Below are 21,854 nucleotides of genomic sequence, written 5' to 3'. Positions count from 1 at the left end.
GGGGTAATTGTAAAATTATAGATATTGAAGTTATAACTTGTTACTCCCACTTTAAGATTGGTGAAAATGGCCTGTTAGTTTTCTAAAACCAGAAACTTGGAGACCAAAGTCAAGGAAGTAAAAGGGTCAAGGGAAAAGAGGCCAACATTTTGCCTTTTGACCTCTAAGTTCAGCTAGGACCCAGAGAATGATGGGACCCCTCTCTGGGCCCTGCAACCCTGGTGAAAGCAATCCTATCAGGAGATTGAAAGGACCCTAGAGAACAGGAAGCAAACCAATGCACATTCTGCAAAGATAAGGGTCATTGGAGAGGGAAATGTTCCTGATGCTTCCAAGAGAAGCTACGTCTGGTCAGTAAGACTCTGACTCATCCTGGTAGATGGCACCACTGGTAGATGAAAGCAAGGGAGTTAAGAGGCTTCACAACATGTCCCCAGGAGTGATCTCTGAGGAATCTCAGCTGACTTTTAGAATAGATAGGAACAAAGTCAGTTTTGACCAACTTCTCTTAAATACCTGGCAAGAGAATATAGCCTAAGTACAGTCCTCATGGACGTTTAAAAGGAAAAACAATGGTTTGAAATGTAATTTAGGACATGCAATTATGTCAGCCCTACCAAAAATAAGTAAAACTGGAGGCTTTAAAGGAAGGATCCTTGTGGGAGTGCCTAATAATAATGAACACAAAAGGACTCTAGAGTTGCAAGTTTGTTATGAGTTAATTTGAACCTGATCTCATAGACATACAAATCTTTCTAACCACCTACATTGAAAAATTTCATCTGTTTTTCACTTTTATGATTATGAGTTAATCTTCTCATGGTTTTCAGAGACTGGCTGAAATACTAATTGATTTTGTGCTAATTGTTTACAAAAAGAAAAGCAGTGCTTTGCTGTCTTATTTATTGTTGTCTTAACATGATCCCTGCCCTATGTATGCCTTGTCCAGTCACCTGCCATCTGCCACTGTGGACCTCTGAACTGCTCTGACGCTGAATATCTTAAACTGTTCATGCACCACCTGATAGAGAATAAGGGCTTTGGGGTACTTCCCCCAAGTTCACCCTCTTTCAGCAGTCAGGAGCTTGGAGATGTTGTTGCCCATATTGCCATAGAAATAGAAAGTAGAAATTGACAATGGGGAAATGTAACAGTGGTCCACTTTATGCTTTGAATATAGCCTTTGCTGCTCTGCCATTGCAACTTATTTTTAAAATGGACATGTTTCTTTCTCTTCCTCTTTCCCTTTTCATCCCTTATGTCTCCCCTTCCCTAATCTCCAGGGAACAGGATTACCTTTCTTCCTCATCTTAGGCAGATTTTTCTATTCTTGAGTACACTCCCACCATAGGAACTAAGTAATCCAGACTTTGGGGATGGTACCGGAAGATCTCAGAAATGACGATCTCCCAAATTCACAAGCGAATTACAACTCCAGTAGAGAACGTGGAATATAGCCTTTGAATCAACGCTTTAAAAGCCCCAGTTACTGCTCATGGGTAGAATCACAGCCTGTGGGATAGGAGTTCCCTGTGTTTCTCCTTTGCTAGCAAAGTAGTAAAACTTCTTTTTCCTTCAAAAAATAATGACAATAAATAAATAAATATGTAAGTGCACAGTGCAGAGAGGGCAGAAAATGGTGGAGTAGGTTGCACATGTCCCACCTCCTCTATAGTTCAGAATTGAAATAGCTTCTTAGGTCAGTGACAGGGAGTGTATTGAATTTCAGTACTGGACTTTCAGAGACTTGGAAAGACTCAGAGACTCTCATTACTGGAACAGAGAGTGAGAGCTAATCAGGTCTGAATCTGCACTGGCAACCAGCAGAAGGACAGGACAGGGAGGAGGAGTCACACACAGTAAAAGAGATGTATGACAAAATTGTCACAAAAACAGCACAGAAGGGAAAGTCAGTATGAATTTAGTTGGACTTGGAGCTGCATACTGTGCAGCTGCATGGTAAGTACTCAACTTTTATCAATTTATAAGTAGAGAACTGTGGCAGAGAGCCATCTTGTTGGAGCTCTCTAAATTTTGTTCCCTAAGCATGCATCTTAGAGAATTAATCCTCTGCATCTTCTTCTCTCCTAGAGCTCAGTAGCAGTTAGTACCATGGAAAAAGAAAATGGTAGCCATCTATCTGAATAATTTACACAGTGAGATTGCGGCAATCCTAAAGCCTGTGAAATCAGCTGGCTGGCAGAAGGAAGGGAACAAGACCCACTCTGCTACCCAGGAGCACAAGCACTTCTTCCTGCACACCAATGACTCAGGAGAGTAACACAGAGTACCCTGCCCATGCCCAAGTGGGCTCATTTGGCTGATCAGGGGATGCCCTGGCCCCAGTGCCTCTGTAATTCAAATGGGTCTGCACCAGGAGAGGGTAAGGTGAAATCTTTGTGACTGACTCTGGTCCATGTGCCTCTCTCCAAGAAAATCTGAAGAGCACACAAAACTGCCACCTGCACTGGTGAGGTCCTGGAATACCTAAAGTCAATGAAACGTGCTATCTATCTAGCAAAGGGAATAAACTGTACCCATTCCACTGCCTGAGTGCACCATGCTTCTTGCCAAACACCTAAGTATCCTGGTTGCACACAAAGGGTGCCACCCACTCCAGAAAGGATTGGGTCTGCTGAGCAGGGGATTTCTCTGAACCAGCCACTTGGTGAAAACATGGGCCCCACAGGTACCCAGGTCAACTGTGGAGTCTCCAGAGCCACCTAGATCTACACGAGGAAAGATGGGCAGGGTGAAACCTTTGTGATTAACCCAGGCCCACAGTGTTTCTTCCTCTGCACCAAGTAAACTTCAAGAAGTCACAAAACTACAGCCTTCACCAAAGAGGGATCTGTCTACTGGACTGGAAACAACACAGTCCCTAGAGGGAACACTTGCCCACAGGCCTACAGCAGAATACCAAGAGCACCTGAGTGTGTGCCAGATAAAGAAGAGAACTAGGTAAATCCTGGGTGTATAGACTACAGTGGCTGAACGCTTCACAGTGTTTTGAAGCAAGAGCCTGATCTAAACATGGGAAAAAACCAGAAACACCACCTTCACCCCAATGCTGAACCAAGCAGTTTCATTGCTGCCTCCACCCCAAAGCCAATCATGAGGGTCATACAACCAAGGCTCGGACATTGGCCATGCTCCTGGTAACTGACTGATTTCAGAACTGAAAGAAGTTTGTATGTGTTAAACACCTTGGCAAGGAAAAACTTGAGTCTTTTTTCATATGTGTTTTTGATTTGGTCTATATTGTCTCCTGTGTTGGTTTGTTTGGTTTCCTAATATTACTTGTTATTTCAGACTTTTATACAATTTTAAGTATTTTTAATGCATTAATTGGATTTTTCTTTTTCTTTTCTTTCATGTGTATTACCTCCCTCCCCCACCTCTTTTTGTTGTTTTATATCCCTCTTCCCTCCCCAACATTTTTTTAATTTACTCTTTTCTTTTTTTCTCTCTTCTTTTCCCCCTCTGTCCATTTTCCCTGTATTTTCCATACAGGTTAATTTTTCTCCATATATTACCTGATATTTTATTCTGTTCTATATAATCACTTTCCCTTTTTCTCTTTGGTTAGTGGAAAGGTAGAGATCATTTTTCAATAAATTCTTATTGTATGTTGATATATGGTTTGCTTTAAAGCTGTAGCTCTTACTGATGGTTATTCTCTTCTCTCAAAGTGGAGCTGGTGATTGACATAGCACTTTGAACACATTGAATGAGTGCTTTGAGACTAAGATAAATCCCTAGCTCAGGACATATCATAAAGAGACAGTAGCTTTCTAAAAAGACCCTCACATAACAGTGCTGGGGAGATGCACTGTAACAGAAGAGCACATATCAACATACAACAAGAATAACATGACAAAACAAGTTAATGAAATGCCTTCAAATGTTCAAAACTCCCCATCAATTAAATGCAGAGATGATGAAGTGAAGGAAATGTTGGACAAACAATTCAAAGAGTTGATTGTTCAAATGATCAGTGAATTAAAAGAAGATCTAAGGAATGAACTGAGGATATGAATGAGCATTTCAGTAAAGAGAAATTCTGAAAATGAACCAGAAATCTTAGAAATAAAAAACTCAATCAAGTAAACACCCAGTGGAGGACTGGGGTTGTGGCTCCGTGGTAGAGTACTTGCCTTGCAGGTATGAGGCATTCGGTTCGATCCTCAGCACCACATAAAAAAATTAAAATAAAGGTATTGTGTCCATCTACAACTAAAAAGATAAAAAGAAAAAAAAAAACACCCAGTGGAGAGTCTCATCAGCAGATTAGATCAAGCCGAAGGAAGAATATGAGAGCTAGAAGATAAGGTGCAGAAATTAAAATACTCAGAAAATACCTAGAATCAAATGGAGATGGAAATAACAGAGTCTCTGGAATGCAGTGAAGGTAGTGTAAGAGGGGAGTTATAGTGAAGTGCCTACATTAAAAAACCAGAGAAATCTCAAATAAACAACCTCCTGCTGCATCTTAAGGTCTTAAAAAATAATCCTTAATCTAGTAGAAGTAAGTAGATAATAAAGAACTGAAATTAATAAAATAGAAACTAAAAGAATAAAGGATCAATGAAACAAATAGTTGGTTCTTTGAAAAAATGAAAATGATAAAATTCTCACCAAACTAAGCAAAATAAAGAGAGAAGACCCAAATCAATAAAATTGGAGATGAAAATGGGAATGTTAAAACATACACAGTTGAAATTCAGAGGATTGTTAGAGAATATTTTGAAATTTTATTTTCAAATAAATTGGAATCTCTAGAGAAAAATTGATAAATTTCTAAACATGACCTACCAAAACCGAACTGAGAGAAGATAAAACCTAAATAGACCAATTACAATCTCAATCACGATTGAGGTAGTGCCAACAATTGCTTCCAACAAATTAAACCCCAGAACTTGATGGATTCATAGCTAAATTTTACCAGATCTTTAAAGAGTTGTTTTCAATACTCCCCAAACAATTTCGTGACATTGGAAAGTGGTGAATTTCTTCAAACTCAACCTATGATGGCTTTATCGCCCTGATTCCAAAGCCAGACAAATATACTACAGGAAAAGAAAAGTACAGGCCAATATCATCGATGCAAAATTCTTCGATAAATTATTACAAAGCCTCATTCCCCCACCTGCACCCACCTTGGAGCCTTTTCCCCATGAAGACAATTTGTGGCAGATGCAAGGGAGTTGGTGTTACTTTCAATTTTCCCTCTAATGTTGGGGTCTAGGTTCCTCTTGAAAGATGTCAAAGCACAGCTAACACAAAGCTATGGTGTTAAGCAAGAATCTTCTGAAAATTTAGGAGTAAATGGAAACTAAAACACTTACCATGGAAAACCTTAAATAATACAGGAAATATTACTATTCTTAGAATTCACTGACCACAATCTCTATAGAGGACTCCCTTGGGCTAACCTTCTCAGATTATTGCCTATCTCCTTGGTACAGAGGGACCCTAAAGCCTTGTTCTCTCACCCGGAGCTCGGATTCAATTACTTCAAGCCCCAAAAGAACCCTTCACAAAGTTCTTCCTTTCCAGTTCTGGGGTAGTTGTAGAAAAAGCAGTCACTCCCTGTTTGGATGTGAGTTGTTCCCCCAAAGCTCCTGTTAATGCAGGAATGTTCAGAGGAAAAATGGTTAGTTTATGAGAGCTGTAATTAATCAGTCCATCCTAGTTTGAATGGATTGACAGAATGGTAACTGTAGGCAGGTGGGGTGTGACTGAAGGAGGTGGGTCACTGGGGGTGTACTCTGGAAAGATTACTATTACAGCAACCTAAAGTCAGTCTCTCTCTCTCTCTCTCTCTCTCTCTCTCTCTCTCCCTCTCTCTCTCTCTCTCTCTCTTTTCTTCTTCTTCTTCTTCTTCCTCTCTCTCTCCCTCTCCCCCTCTGTCTCCCTGCTTTCTTATTTGTTCTTTTTAGTATTCATGACAGTAAAGTGTATTTTGACATATTATACATGGAGTATAACATTCTAATTAGGATCCCATTCTTGCAGTTTTTTTTTTATTTGAAGTCATAGAAGGGAAAAATTCCTCTCAAAGTGCTCTAATGCTGAATTCTCCTAAATGAAGGAATTTATGAGACTGGGGACATTTTCCAGGGAACTTAGAACTGTGTGTGTGCATATGCATGCCCATATCTCATTTTCATCATCAGTTTTAATTTACATTAACCCTGATACATTAACCCAATTTAAAAATTGATTTTTAAATTTGTAATATTTTCTTATATAGGAGGAAGGATGCTTTCTGAGATATTCACTTATTTTTCTAATTTTCTCCTTTTTCTGCTTATAATAGTAACTAAGTATAGTTTCTTCCTTGGGAAGATATTTAAGACAGGTTTCCTTGGACTAATAAAGAGACGAAGATGTGGGGAAAGAGGGGTGCTGAGGGAAATATAAAGGAGGAAAGGTCCCCTGCACACAAAGGCAATTCTTCTCTCGATAGGGAGAAGGAGAGAGAAGGGGAAAGGGGAGGAGAGAGAGAGAGAGAGATCTTTCGTGGTGGTTTTTTGGCAATGCCCTAGGACAGTGAAAAGATTTCAGAGGCCTGGTGCCCACCATACAACTGAAGGGTTGACGTCATCTCTCCAGTGATTCCTCACTCACCCTGACCTTGGAGTAAAAGAGCCAGCAAGGCCTGAGTGACCCAAGGGAAATAAATTGGAGTAGGCAGAAGGAGATGATGCTGGGGTCTCTCAGATTCAAGGGCACGGTGTGAGGTTTCAAGATAACTCAGACCGACTTTTCTGCCAGCTGAATAGACCTGGAGATAAAAAAATCAAGATGATGTGCTTTCTTTATGCTCCTAATATTTAAAATCATCTCAAAGGATACATGAGCTGAAGTGATTAGCACAATGATTAGGTCAATAAAATTAAAAATAAAAGCATACTCTAGATTTTCTCTGACCAGCACATCAATACCTGTAAGTTTAGATCAGAGAGCTAACCCAGGGCTTCATAATTGTATCATAACTTCTGAATATTCTTTTGAGATATGGTGGCTTCTGTTTTTTGCTGCTATAACAGAATACCACAGACAGGAATTTACAAAGAAGTTCTGAAGCCTGGGAAGTCTAAGATGGAAGGGCCACATCTGGTAAGGACTTTCCACAGTGGAAGATATCACATGGCAAGAGAACCTGGGCAAGAGAGTGAACGAGAGCCAGCAAGAGAACCAAGGAGGTGGCAGATTTTATCACTAACCATCTTCCCAGATAATGGCATTCAACCTTCTTGAGGACAGAAACTTCATGATCTTCTACCTGTTAATACCATCACGATGGTGATTAAATTGCAACAAGAGTTTTTGAAGGGAACATTCCAACCATAGCAGAGAGTGATATGTGAATCATCACTGAAGATCTTCAAGGAATACAACAAGGTTCTCAGAAAAGCCCTCAAAAATAAGTTGTAGTTCCTAAATAATTGCAACCCAGATATCTTAATTTTTAAAACTGAAGCACAATTTGCAGTAGTCAAACTATGGAACTAGCCTAGGTGTCCAGAAATGGAAAAATGGATAAAGAAAGTGTGGTGTATGTACTCAATGGAGTTTTATTTAGCCATAAAGAAAAATGAAATTATGGCATTTGCAGGAAAGTGGATGGAACTAGAGACCATCATGTTAAGTGAAATAAGTCAAACTCAGAAGCTTAAGGTCAGATGTTTTCTTTCTTATGCAGAAACTAGAGAGGAAAAAGAAAAACAAAGGTGGGGTGGATCTCCTAAAAATCAAAGAGAGCTCAATAGAGGAAAGGGACCAAGGGTTGAGAGGTGGGGACAGAGGAGGGAAGTGCTGGGGAGTAATATTGGTCAAATTGTATTGTTATATTGTGTGCATGTGTGAATGTGTAATAAGAAATTCCATCATCATGTACAACTATAATGCACCAATGAAATGAAAAATAAAAAAAATAAAAGCAGGAAAAGATATAAATGGGAAAAAATAGTTTTATTGCAATTGAATTAACATACAATAAACTGATAATTTTTAATAAACTTATACACAGTTGAAACCATCACCACTCTCCAACTAAGTGCACATCATGACCCCACAAGTGTCTTTCCATCTTTTTGTAATTCCTTCTTCCCACCTATTGCTCCCAACAGCAACCCCCAATCTCAGACAGCAAATTGCTACTTTTTTTGACTTAGACATTAGTTTGCATTTATTATAATTTTGTACAAATGGAATCTCACCCTATTTACTCTTCTAACTTCTTCAATGGAATGTAATTATTCTGCAGTTCATTCATGCTGTTGCATGTATCATTTGTTCACTCCTTTCCCTTGGTGAATAGTATTTTCCATGGTATGAATATGCCACAATTTTTCATCCATTCATATTGATGGATATTAGTATCCTTTCTTGTTTTGGGCTATTACAAATCAAACTGGTACAAATGCTGCTGGGTGATTTGTATCAATTTAATTGCCTATTGAAAAATACAAGAAATTCATCAAGAGGGAAATTAAGGTTTCTCTCAGAACAATGCCTGATTCATGAAGCTATCATAGGACCTGGGTACAGAAGATAGGTTAGTACCAGATATTCCAAGTGCATGCCTCCCTTCCCCACAACTCTACCAGTCAGAAAGTTGAGACTCTCACTTGTAGGTTAATTTTGATAAATAGATCAAAGGTTCTAAATGATGTCAAGGGTGTGGAAGAAATGGGAAGCTGAGTAATGGGAGCTACCTGTCCTCAAGGGTCTTCTATGTACTGCCATTATGATTTCCTATGCCTCTGCATTCCATCTTCACACCCATCTTTAAAACAGGGATTATTATCACACCAATTTCACAGACAAACCAAGAAATGACTGTAGTCAGTGAACAGTGTGCTCTGGCTCACCTACGCTAACATTTACAGACCCGGAACCTGAGCCCGTATCTGTCATCCTCTGGGGCACATGTCATCCATACTCCATGAGGAGGCCTCTCCTAGGGTGGTCAGTGGAGGTGACCATCAGCAGCAGCAAGGTGGGGGGCCAGCTGTTGAAAAGTTCATGTTCTGAGGTAGGCTTTTCTTGCAGGCAGCCTCTTTCTATCCTTGCTTCAGGCAACAGAGGTCAGTGTAAGTCTAGGTGAGTTGGACATAAGCATCTGGCAAGGGTTGAAATGTTCTGGATCACAGAATGAGGATGTCACCACAGCCCCTCTGGGTGTGGGAGAGATCCCTGATCTTGTTGTCAACAGGGTTTATACAAGAATTGATTTTATAAGAACACTAGCCGAATCACTGATTTTAAGAGTACTTTCAAAATCAAGTCACAAGTGAGGAGACAGACAAAACACATTCACCTGGATGACAACTGGTAATGACCTGGGTATATTCCCTGCCGCCCCTGGGCTCAGCTTCTCCCTCTCTCCATAGGGAGATGAGATTTTCTCCAGATGTGGTGTAGGGTCTCCAGAAAACCTTTGGCTGTCAGCAACGTCTGCTCCCTCCAGTCTCACATTCCTTCACCACTAGGTGGAGAGCGTCTCTCAGGTTTCCCCAGGGCTCTGTGAACCACTGCAGGGGTTGATTTCCTCGTGGCAAGTATTTTGAGTTTTGATGCTGTTCTGAGGAGTTCTAGCTCAAGTTAGAAATATTCATTGACTTGCTAAAAAGTTCAAATTTTGTGTTGCTTTCATTCTTGTCTGTCTTAATATAGTGCACTTAGATTTTTAAAACAAATATACTCAACTTATTTAATTATACTTATTTTAATAAACATATTTAATTAACTAGACAAAAAATTCTCCAGACTATATGAATTACTTGGGAGATTTCCAGCAGACTTTGTTTACAGATATTTGTTTTTGTAACTGTGAAAATGCCTTGAATTCCTTTTAAGTTAATTGTTCTCTCCTGGATCAACGGAGGCAATGAGATGGTGGAGATTCAGGAGGAGGTAGAGGCTGGCTCTTGTTGTCAATATGCTTTTAAGAGTTATGGTATCTGTATTCGTAAGTCCTCAGCACAGAAAAGACTACTCATTGAATTGATTACCATGTTAGGCATCTTGCAAATACTTCTTTCACACCTTTGTTCTTATTGACAGTAGGAAAGATCCTATTCTTCTAAGAATAAGTGGAAGAATTCCTCTAAGAACAAGAGGAAGAAGGTGAGGCTATTACTAACTATACAGGTTCTCTCTTGCTCCCAACACACAAGATATCCAAGCACAGGTTAGGGTTAGAGAACAGACTTCACTTCATGTGCCCTTGAGTGTAGGACTGGTCTGGCTTTCTCAACTCCTGAATTCTGCAGTAGGGGCCCAGAGGAGCATCACTATTTCAGGGGACTATATTGTCTTATATGGTCATGGCCATGTTATGAGATCTCCAGTCTCCAGATGGAAACTTCTAGGACTGGGTCCTGCCCATCCCTAGGGGTCAATGGAGGCCAGTTTGCAACACTGAAAGGATCCAATGGTTTCAGCCATTCTGACTTGCACTGGTGTTTGTCTTCAAGTGAAGGTGCAAGGACAACTTAAACTACTAGGACAGAGGGAAGTTGGAAATGTAAATGCCTTCCAGAGCCCCAGAATTCACAGTGTGTGAATGTGTGGAAATAGTGGCTTTCACAAGGAACATTTCTTTAACTGCAAAGGAAATTAGGCAAGCAGTTTATTTAGGAGAAGCAGAAGCAAGAGGAAAGTGATTTGCCTTTTTTTCCTCTTTTTCTCCCTAGAGGAGGATGATCCTGCAAGAATCAACTAACAGGGTGTAGGGACTCCTTCCCTATTTGCTGGAAATCCCTCCCTCCCGATACTGCTCATCACAGTTTCTGTTTTGCAGGTTGCTAACTGGCAGGAGGCAGTTGGAGGTCACAGGATCCCACCAGGGCCCAGACAAACAGGGAAGTTGGGTAGAGTCTGAGCCATCCCAGGGTCACCTTGGCATGGAGGGAAGAGAGTTGGTACATCAGCAAACACCTTGAGAGGGATCAGTGTGAACACTTTATGAAAAGCACATGTCCTCAGGCAAATGTCATTTCCCTCTCAGGCAAAGTGAAGAGCCTGGTCACAAAGGGGGAAGTGAAAGTTGCTACAAACTTTGAATACTGAAGACAGCCTTCAGGATTTGGCACCCCACAACAGGCTTCACTGGGAAGCACGTTGGGAAGGCATGGTTTACTTGGGGAGAGAATTCTTATTCATCAGTCACCAACCCTCCTGCTGGAAACTGGGGAGATCTGAGGAGCAAGGCAGACACCCATCAGGGGTCCCTCAGTACTACACTATTGAGCTTGCTACAATGATGGGGCTGTTCCATATCTATGTGGTCCAATATGGAAGCCATAGCCACAGTCACATCCAGTTTGTGGAGCATTTGGAGTGTTGACGACTGAGGAATGGAACTTTGTATCTTATTTGATTTTAATTTTAATAGCTGCATGTGGTTAGTGCCCATGGCACTAGCGTTGTTCTATACAGACCCACCATTTGGGGAAGGAAATAACTGCTCTCCATTGTAGGTATGGGCACTTCAATGTCACGAGTGTGGAACTAATGCTCCATTTTTTCCCAAGGAAACCATCAAGACATAGGATCGCTGTTTGCTTCTGTCAGTATCCCTTTTCAATTACTCCACATTTAATCTCTCCGTGTACTAATTGCAGCCCAAATGGAATATGTGTGTAGTGAGTGTGCATAAGTAACGTGACCAAGAAATTCTTAGGATGAGAAAAATGTCCTCCTTTTTGGTCGTTCAACTTAATCCTGATGTAGACGGATTCTAGTTCACATTATCAGGAGTCTGAGCTGTCCACTGGCCCCTGGGGATGATGAGAGGCAGAGCTTCCACTAGTTCAGCCTCTTCCTTCTCTATAAGGGGTGAGGATAATTATTAATTCTTTTTGTCACAGTGCGGTTTTCAGCCTTGCCCCTGTGGTATTGCTTTTTTCTCTGTGTCTGGCCCCCAGAGATATTCATTCAGTAATTGGGGACCATCGTCCACTGAGAGGAGCTCCATTCAACCACACGACGGGAAAGCTAGTTCATCCCTGGGTCCAGAGGCCTTGGTAAGGAAGGCCCAGCGGTGAGAAATGATTTCCTTTGCAATCAACATTGGAAAGGCACCAGAGCCTGACACCTTCATTCAGGCCAATAGTTTCTTACTATCTTGGATATTAGGGCAGAATTAAAGCCTCACATGCATTATGACTTGGTCTGCAGCCGTTCTTTATATCCAGGAGTTTTTAGATTCATAGAAAAACTGATTTTAGGATGTGAAGGGAGAGGATTACAATGATTGCATAAATATTTAATAGTAAACCTACTATGTGCTAAGTTAGGTCAAGTTATTCCTTATGGGCACCAGGCAGAAGGTTGGAAGGGTTTCAGCCACTTTTAGCTTTAAAAAGTTAAAGGTATTTTTATATTTAGTTAACACACACATTTATTGTACATATTAACGGGGTGCAGTGTGTCATTTTAAAACATGTATACACTGTGTAATGATAAAGTGCATTGTTGAATTTCTTCACACGCCACAGAGATATAGTGTCATTTTCTTCACAGGTTGTCTAGTACATTGTCAAATTTCTTTATCATGTTTCTCTTTCCTTAAACTATCTTGTCCTCTGCCCACTCTGCCCAGCAACTTCCTCACATGCAGTATTGTAAGCAGGTTTTACACTACTCAGGTGAAACAATTTTGGAGATTCTCTGAAACCATCGACTCCATGCTGAAAAGCCTGCATACCATCAAGCATAAACACAAATAATAACTAAAAGCATCAAGTTCTAGGAAATATATTTGGAAAGCAGAAAATATATTAGCTTAAATGGTACCTTTTCTTCTCTAATTTAAAAAAATAACAGACATATTACAGAGCCCTTCAATCACCTCAATATTGGTATATTATTAGGCAAATTGTATCATCCTGGTTATCAAGTATGTGGACATGTGTAGATTTGGGGAAATTTCTTGTCCTAAGTCTAAGGATTCCATATTTGTAAATGGGTCCATTAAAATCTTGTGAGAATGGCTTCCTGCAAGGTGCCTGGTGCTCCATAAAACTACTCAGCAAATGTTAATGTTTCTCTTTCTTTTTTATTTAATTCTGTAATCATTTCTAATGACATTTTTCTCTAAGCCTGGACTAGAAAACACATGGGAATAGTTTGCAGGTACTTTTCATGTGGTCAACCCAGATTCTTAGGACCTAAATCTGTTCTGAATTTTTCAGGTCCTAGATCAGGTCCTCTGTTTTAATGTCAGTCTAGACACAGGCTGAGGAAGTAGAAGGCCCTGACTTGTTGTTCTCTGCCATGAGAATGAGCCTTGGTGCCTACTCGATGCCCCTGGTCTCAGTTCTTGAAATGCTCCAGCTCCAGCACTGAGGGCAGCAGACAAAAGGGCCCCAACTCTCATTCAGCTTTGCCCTCATGTAAAGACTGAGTTTGGAAGTCAGGAGAGAGCTCACCTATGATAGTCCTCCTGAAAGCAGGGACACCAGTGAGTCCACAGAGGGGATAGGTTTCCAGGCCACCTCGCCTCACTCCAACCTTGATCACTTGAGCAAAGCCTATGTCTTCATATATGATCTAGGGCTTCGCACTACAGGAAGAGAGTGGCCATGCTGAGGACATTGGAGTCCTGAGAGCAGTGACACAGGAACAAACCAGGCCAGGGAAGAGCCAGGAACAGGCTGCTGCAGATTTGCCAGCGTTCATGGTTCTTCCTCTAGGACCCTGTTCCCTAAAGTGACATGCATGTAGAAGACAATAAAAAAAAGGGTGACAAGAACTTTTTGGGCTAAATAAATTTGTGGGAAACTGGACGAACTAAACCATATTCCATTCTTGTTGGGGGTTTTCAAATGTGAAGAGATTTTGGATCTCTGGGAGGAGACAAGAGTGTGTGGCTTTCCCTGAGCCGTTTTGCACCATTCCCCTTTTTTATATTATGTATAATGAGCTTTAGGAAATATGGCTTAAGATGATCTCTGTGACCTTGACCAAGGCCCTCTGTTTCCCTGGCTTTAGTTTCACTACCTGAAATTAGTGATTACACCCATTTCCACCCTTCCTCCAGAGGGTTATGCTGTCCATAATGACCCAGTAGCTCTAGAGTAGGACAAGGCTAACCCTTGGCCTCTTTCCCCAGCCCCCTGCTTAGCTGGGATGCTGAAAGGGCCTTGTCCAACTGAGTGGTAGTTTCCTCCTCTTGCCTCCCTCAGCACCACTGAGGCCAGCAGACCAGCAAGCATGCTCCTCCCCACTACCTCCAACACCCCAACCTAACCCTATCTCCTGCCCTTCCTTCAAGACAATAGACTATGTCCTGTGTTAATGCTGCCCCCTCTGCCTGAAGTTTTCTTTCCCCTTCTTTCCCCCAAATAACTCCTTTCAGTTCAACCACATTCTTACTGATTTCCTACCTGCTGGGTCCATCCATTTCTGATCAATGGTGTATGAATGGGTTCATCCAGCTCTACTTGCAGTTCTATCAGTTTTGACTTTATGTATTTTTAAGCTCCATGGTTAGTTGCATGCATGTTAATGATTATCATGTTTTCTCGGAGTATCGATCCCCCTTTTCATTACATAATGCCTGTCTTTATTCCTGATCACTTTCCTTGCTCTGAAGTCTGCTCTGAAATTAATATATCTAGTCCTGCTTTCCTTCTACCAATGTTAGCATGCAACTTCTTAATCTCTTTACTTTCAGTCTAGGTGTCTTTATGTTTAAAGTGAGGGTCTTATAGACAACCTATGGCAGACCTTGCTTTCGAATTCACTCTGATAGTCTGTATCTTGTAATTGGTGTGTTTAGACAACTGACATTTAAAGTGATTATTGATGTCATTAGATTAATATCTGCAATATCTATCATGTTTCCTATTCTATTTGTTGCTGTTTTTCTTCCTTTTTGTCTTCTATTCTTTCTGTTTTTTGTAGTTTTAACTGAGTATTTTGTATGATTCCATTGTCAGATTCTGCCATCTGCTTTTCAAGATTCCATTGAGGTGTATTTGATCCTGTGGATCCTGACAGGACTCAGTGTCCCACCTGTGTATTATCAAGGAGCCTAGACTTAGCTCTGGATGCCCTCACCCAACACTAGTTATTGGCTCATCTATGGCTCCTCCAGAGCATTGAACTGATGTTCTCTAACATCTCCATTCCTGACCTCCAGGCCTGGAATGGCAAGTGCTGGCCTGATCAATGCTGTTGGGATGGAACTGAACCCCATTTGTAGGGTAGCAATGTACAAACATACATTGATAGGAGTAAACATATGCCTAAACTGGAAAATGAAAAGCACCAAGAGACCTTCTTGAAGGAAACTCCCTCTCCCCTACATTGACTGTTGCAGTAGTTGAGGTTCTTCCATGTCTTCAGGGGTCTGGAACAGATGCCTCACAACTCTTCTGGTCACTTCTGCAACCTCACCCTAGGACCACTGCCTGCCCCCAGAATGAGACCCTGGTTGAGGACCTTGATGCGTGGACAAGGACAGGACTTTCTGCAGAGGTCCCTAGGGATCACAGGCCATTGTGTCCTACCCCTTTTTCCAGAGGAGGGTTGATGTTGTTCCTGAAGCAAGTGGAACATCAGGGAAGGGTTGCCCAAGGAAAAGGCATGGTTCTGGGTCCAGATCATCATCTACGCAAGAGAAGCCATCAGGGAGACCAGGGACTGGGGCAGAGGCCCCACCCATCCACAACATGTTGTTATTGGAGTTTCTTGGATTCCTGAGACCAGCATTCTCCCTCTCAGAGCTCAGAGTTCAATGGAGGGAGGCCAGCTCTTCACATAAACACGAGGAGAGACCTAACACAGACTTATACAAAGGGCTCTAGGAACACAGAAACCTGGCTTGCAGAAAATTTCCCAAACTAAGTGCCATGAGTTCTTCATTACAAAAGGGTTTGGCAGTCAATAATGCTTGGAAGGACTCTCCAGGACAAGCAGCATCCTGCAGTGTGAACCTACTCAGGAATCAGGTGTGATGTTAAGGTAGGAAGGAACTGGAGAGATCATTCGGGGTCAGATCTACCATTTTGGAGAGAGTGGATCTGACCTGTAGACCAGCCCCCACACCTCTCAGGATCCCTGAGATCACACATCTGTTTATTTTTTAATTAATAAGTGCATAATTCAGAGATGTCCTAAGTTAAGTTATAGACAAGAGAATGGAGGGAGGACATTTTAGCTCTGTTTCAAGCTATAGTAAAAAAAAAAAAAAAAAAAAAAGACTCCACTTCCTTTCCTGTTTGCAGAAGATTCCCCAGCAAGAAGACCACATTGCATTCTGCTTTTGGAAACAACCAACCAACCAAACACAGAGTAGCAAAGAGGACTCCTGTGGACTAACCTGCTATCCCAGTACTTTGCTTGTTGTAGGTTCTGTGCAAACTACCTAGGTTTCTTCTCAAAATGTCATTATAAAACACCCCAGTTCCTTAGGTCCAGTGACCATTTTTTCAACTTTCACCTGGTAGTGCTTGTGGTGGCTTGGGAAATTTGTCCCAAGACTGGTATTTTACCTTTTGGTAGTATCTGTAATGACTCAATAATTGCTTTATTTTCCAGAGAACCCTTAGTCTCAAAAGTTTGATTTAAAATTACCAATGGATACCAAGGCATAACTGTTTTCCTGTGAGGTAGTACGAACCAATACACCAATACCTAAAAACAAAAAGAAAGAAAGAAATTGTGAAGGGGGGAGTGGGTGTAGGCAGAGGGGATCCACGGACGGCTTAAGGAAAGGCGGTACCCTGCTATGGGTGGGGATGAGGGCCATGCCCAGAGGGGAGGAGGGCCCCGAAAGGGGAATCAAATTGAGGGGCCCTGAAACCACACACTCTCCTTGCTGGGTCCGCCCTCTGCCCACAGAAAGCTGCAGGGATAATGGCAATGAGGAAGCTCAGGCAGGTGCTGGGGAAGCAGCAGAGCGAGATGCTGAGGATGCTGGCAGACGCATACAGCTGCCCAGGCCTTTGGGGAACCTGGAATCCTGCATGACCACCCCAGGGGGAGAGGTTCTGGGGTGTTCCCCACTTGGCATGTACCAGGAACACACTGCAGGAGAGACCCTTGTAGGAGTGTGAGCAACTCCCCTGTAGGCACAGGGGTGTGGTAGAGAAGAGAGAGAAGAGGCCTGGGCTGACTCATGAGGGGAGAGAACAAAAAAACCTTTGGACAATTCACATACTCAACGTCACATCTAGTTGGTTTGAGAAAACATGGGAAAGAAGAAGTGAAATTTGTGAACTGTACTGAGATCCATGCAGTTCACTTCAGGGGACAGTTTTGGTACCAATTTATCCCTATTATGCAAATTTCTTCCCCCAGCCGAGGGTTCCCGGTTGTGCCTGGGGACCACGGTGGGCACATCTGCTTCCCCTTGTACCGATTCACCGAGTCTCCAGGGCCCCATCTGCTGGGCCACAGGCCAGGCACTTGCTACTGAGGAGGAGGGGCGCTGGCCAGAGGTGGCTGCTGCTTGAAGACCTGACTCACTCTTGTGCTGGAAGGTAATGCATCCTGCCATGAGCAGCCCTGACCCCAGACATTGGGAAACAGAGGTCAAGGGATATCCACCTTGAGGTGGACCATTCTTGGTCTCTTCAAAATGTGGAACCAAAAAACAAACAACAACAACAACAAAAAACAAAACAAAACAGGGAGCTTCTCAGTGAGCCTTCTACCTTCCTCCTTAGGAAAATCTAACCAAGAACTTGGCATTTCTAAAGCACTAGACCCCAGCCGAGACCCAGGAGTATGGTGCCGAGTCCTCTGCTATGTAAGCTGCTCTCTCAAGTCTGGAGTCCTTCTCCATTGACAAGTCTCTCCCTACCACTCACCACCTCCCATATCACTTTGAGCCCCTGATCCAGGGGCCTTTCTCAGTCACCTTCCATGTTTGATCTGCTCTCCTGGATTTGCATGGGGACTTCTCTTTTCGAATAAAGAAAACCCAAGATGCTCCACTGACTTTCCTTCTTAAACAATTATTTTCATTTCCTTTGTCAATTCCTTGTGTTTCTCTTCTCTTCCACATCCTCCCGAAAGCTTTTCCACCCCCAGAGAGCAGCTTTACATCCTGCTCACAGCTTCCATTACAGTCAAGCATGTGTGGATTCCTCCCAAATGGCCATGCACTGGAGGTACCCACAGTTGTTTAGATTAAATAAGACTCAGCTCTTCTCTTCAAATCCTCTGCCCATTTTCTCTTTTCTTCTAGATAGGATCTGAGACTGGGGGCCAACTCTGTATCTTTCCTTTAAAGTACACAAGATTTAATTATCACAAGTAGATGATGATGCAACAAATATTTATATTTATAGGCACCTATGAAGTTCTGGAGAGTCTTATTAACATGAGACTGTGGTAGTAAATTAAAACAAACGAACAAATAAATACAAAACAAAGAACCAATCCTGTTCTTATATATTGCATTCCAGAGAAAGACAGTCAAGTTTTCTCTTGGCTGCCTTCTTCTCTAGGTCTGCCTTTCCCATTCTCAACTCCTTCTGCTCTGGTTAAGTTTTCTCTTTTCTGTGAGTCACCTGCTCATTTCCCTGTTCAACCTCATCTATTTTTTTCTCCTTGAATATCTTTTCCCAGTCAAACTGAGCTATCGCCATAAGAATTTTGGACCTGATACAAAAATGGATCTTTTTCCCCCATGTTTATTCTATCTTGAAAACCCCATCTTCCTACCCTTCCCCTTCTGATACTAAAATCTGTTGTTCTAGAAAGCTTGGGTCACACCAGAGTTTTTTCTGGGAACTTTCTCTAATCTCCCACTGAGAAACCTTTCACTGGACTTTTACAGCAGTTTACCACTTTAAAACACTTTTGATTGCACCTTGTTTCCAAATTATCTTCATGCAGGGTCACTTCTCATAGTAGTCACTGGAGGGTAGGCTCTGGAACCAGACTCCTGAGATCAAACACTGGTCCTGGCATTTTCAAGCTGTGTGATCCCCTAGGCAGGTTGCTTAGCTCGTTCAAGGTTGGAAGTCCTCACTTATAGAACCAGAGGTAACTATGGATCTTCTCTTCAGGTAGACATGGAGCACACCTGGCATGAGTGACTGCTTGTAGCCCAGAGCACCTGTGAGGCCCATGATCCTGTGTACATGGGTCTCCTCTAACCCCAGCACACAACTTGGCATTGAGGAGTTCCTTCCATCAGATGATGCCAGGAGTGTGATCAAGAAGAAACAGATTTACTTTATTTTCAAATTTCCAGTCTTCCTATTTGCAGTTCAAATTCTCAACAAATTGATAAATTATCTCAATTCTTCATTGTTAACATCAGGAGCCAGGGACAAGATGCACTGGGACAGAAAGAATGCAGTCAAGTCAAGCGTCAAATTGGGTCACTGAGGATGGGGCAGGGGCGCAGCCAGCATCACCTCATTGGGGGAATCAGTACTCTTGCCTGGGTCTTAAACTTATTGATCATAAAGTTTATTCACCTTGACTAGGTATCTCCTTCATCCTCTTGCACTTTGTTTAGCTTGTGTTTCCAGTATCCTAAATTTGCCCACTCTGTCTGGCTCTCATTTCTCTTCCTGCCTCCCCACCATTCCATTTCTAGTTCAAATCCATATTTCCCTCCATCATCCTGCAGACTGGCTTTTCCCACAGGCTTGGCCTCCTCCTATGCTCTGCAGGGCTGGAGGGGGGCAGAGATCTATAGACCCCAGCCCCACTTCCCTGCTCTGTGAATCAGCCTCTGTACATGCTCAGCCATGCACTGTGGAGACTCCTCTGGTAGGAACCTTCTCTAGGGTGAGTCTCAGGGTTAACAACCCTCACCCAGGACAAGGCTAGGAAGTTGACGTGCAATTAGTAGATACATGTGGTGAGGACTGGGTTAAGGGAAAATTGCTTTGAAGGTAGGTTTTTATGTGCATGTTTCTACCCTTTCCTTATGGCTCAAACCCACGTACACCACAAGAGGTGGATCACCAAGATGAACTGGGAGCCAGCTGGAGAGGGTCCTAAGCCAGGGCTTGGGACCTCTCTGCTTCTGCCTTCTTACTTTGGGACTTGGTTCCCAGGTAAGTCCTCTTTCACTGTGCAATGGACACATCTTGAACTTCCCAGGGCAGCTGTAAAGAGGCTCCCCCTTTACAGCTACAAAGGAGCTTTGTAGGTGGCTACAAAGGAGGTGTGCTATGATGGGATGCAGATGGGTCTCAGGCTGACCTGACTGTCATAAATATGAAATGAGGTAAGTGGGGATGAGGAAGGTGCTGTACAAATGCCAGAAGTAGGAAAGTTTAAACAAGGGAAGGAGCTGGACTTTTCAGGGGGTACTTGAGCTTAAATGCTGCCTGTGAGCACATGGGCAAATCTGTCCAATTCAGGCCAACTGTTGGAAAAATCACTGTGGCCACACACTGAAATTGTGTCTCTAATCTAGGTTTTGCAAGTAACAGAGCTAACATGTTGGTTTTCCACTTTCTGATTTTCTTGCACACGCGAGTTGTTTCAAACTCAGGAAGGAAAAAGATACCCACAATTAATTGTTCATTTACCCTAAAATATTATGGGATAGGGCTCAAGAAGGAGGTCAAACTAACTGCTTCAGGGTGGAAAGGGACCAAAAGTCTATTTACCGAGTGGAGGGTTGGCATCACACCTAGTGGGGGTTGCATGCAGACCTGCATCTCTGGTTTTGGAGGGAAGTTCTATACATTGCATATTGAACAGCCACTTACTCAAGTGATTCTGGGTTTCATCTAAGAACCAAACTTTTGGGACATGCGGCAAGTTTGATGCCTGGACAGGCTGGAGTGGGTAAGGGCAGCCTTTCACAGGATTGGGTTTGCTCAGAACTGGTTAATAGTGGGAGAAGCCAAAAGCCATTTGGGCTGCTGAGGGCAGTATGATTCTCAGGGCCAAAGGGAATCCCTTTCTGCTTACTTAGAGCAGTGGATTTGGGGCAAGACAGCTAAGATAGGTACTATGTGGCAACAGTAATAAACTGGCCCCATCTCTGCAATGGGAGCTGTGCCAACTGATTGCTGCACTGGGCTTTGATGCAGAGAAAGGGCCAGAAGTTTCCAGAATGATGGAGGAATGTGGAGTTCCTGCTTTGGTTATCTGAGAACTTCCCCTGAGTTTTTTACCAATTGCTCAATTCTCTGAAAGTCTCTTTTGCTCCTTATTCTGTTCTGGAGTTGAAAGGCCATAACAGAAAGACATGACTTTTGGAAAACAGCCAAAGTAACTGTTTCTTGAGTCTGAGTCCGTTTGATGAGAACATATAAAGGGTTTACCAAGGGGGGTCACACAACTTCTTTTGTTTTGATAGAAAATATGATGGATTCATTGGAAAAGGGGTCAGGGATCTTTGGCTTCCAAGTCTTTAGCTTCCAATTCTAGTCTTTAGCTCCCAATCCTTGATTCCACATTCAAAATTAAAATACAGCTTGATGTTTAAATTTACACCACTCCTCAGAAGTGAAGTGAGCAGCTGTTTCCAGTTTTCTCTTTTGGCCAGAAGCAGGTAAATGAATGCAAATGATCTACAGCATCAAAAGGTAATGCTAATAATAATTCTCACAACTACTTAAAATCAAAGGTAGTGAAATGCAAGAAATAAAGTAGACCATTCTCTTTAAGAGGTTTGGAACCTCTCCTTCATGTCTTCACTGTGATGGTCTCCAGGATGAGGTGGCTGGTGGCTCCCTTTTGCAGGAGACTTTCAATGCACATTTATCAAGTTTCAATGGAAACTGAGCTGCAAATCTGTATTCTATAGATTTACAAATATATTCACAGACAGGGTCCTTATTCTCTCCATCAAACCCCCACCCTTTTGAATTACTTCTCTTCCTTAGTTTGAGCCCAGGCTATTT

The sequence above is a fragment of the Sciurus carolinensis genome, chromosome 8 (genome assembly GCF_902686445.1).
Source record: "Sciurus carolinensis chromosome 8, mSciCar1.2, whole genome shotgun sequence".
In the NCBI taxonomy this organism is placed as follows: Eukaryota; Metazoa; Chordata; class Mammalia; order Rodentia; family Sciuridae; genus Sciurus; species Sciurus carolinensis.
This window is presented reverse-complemented; position numbering follows the sequence as displayed.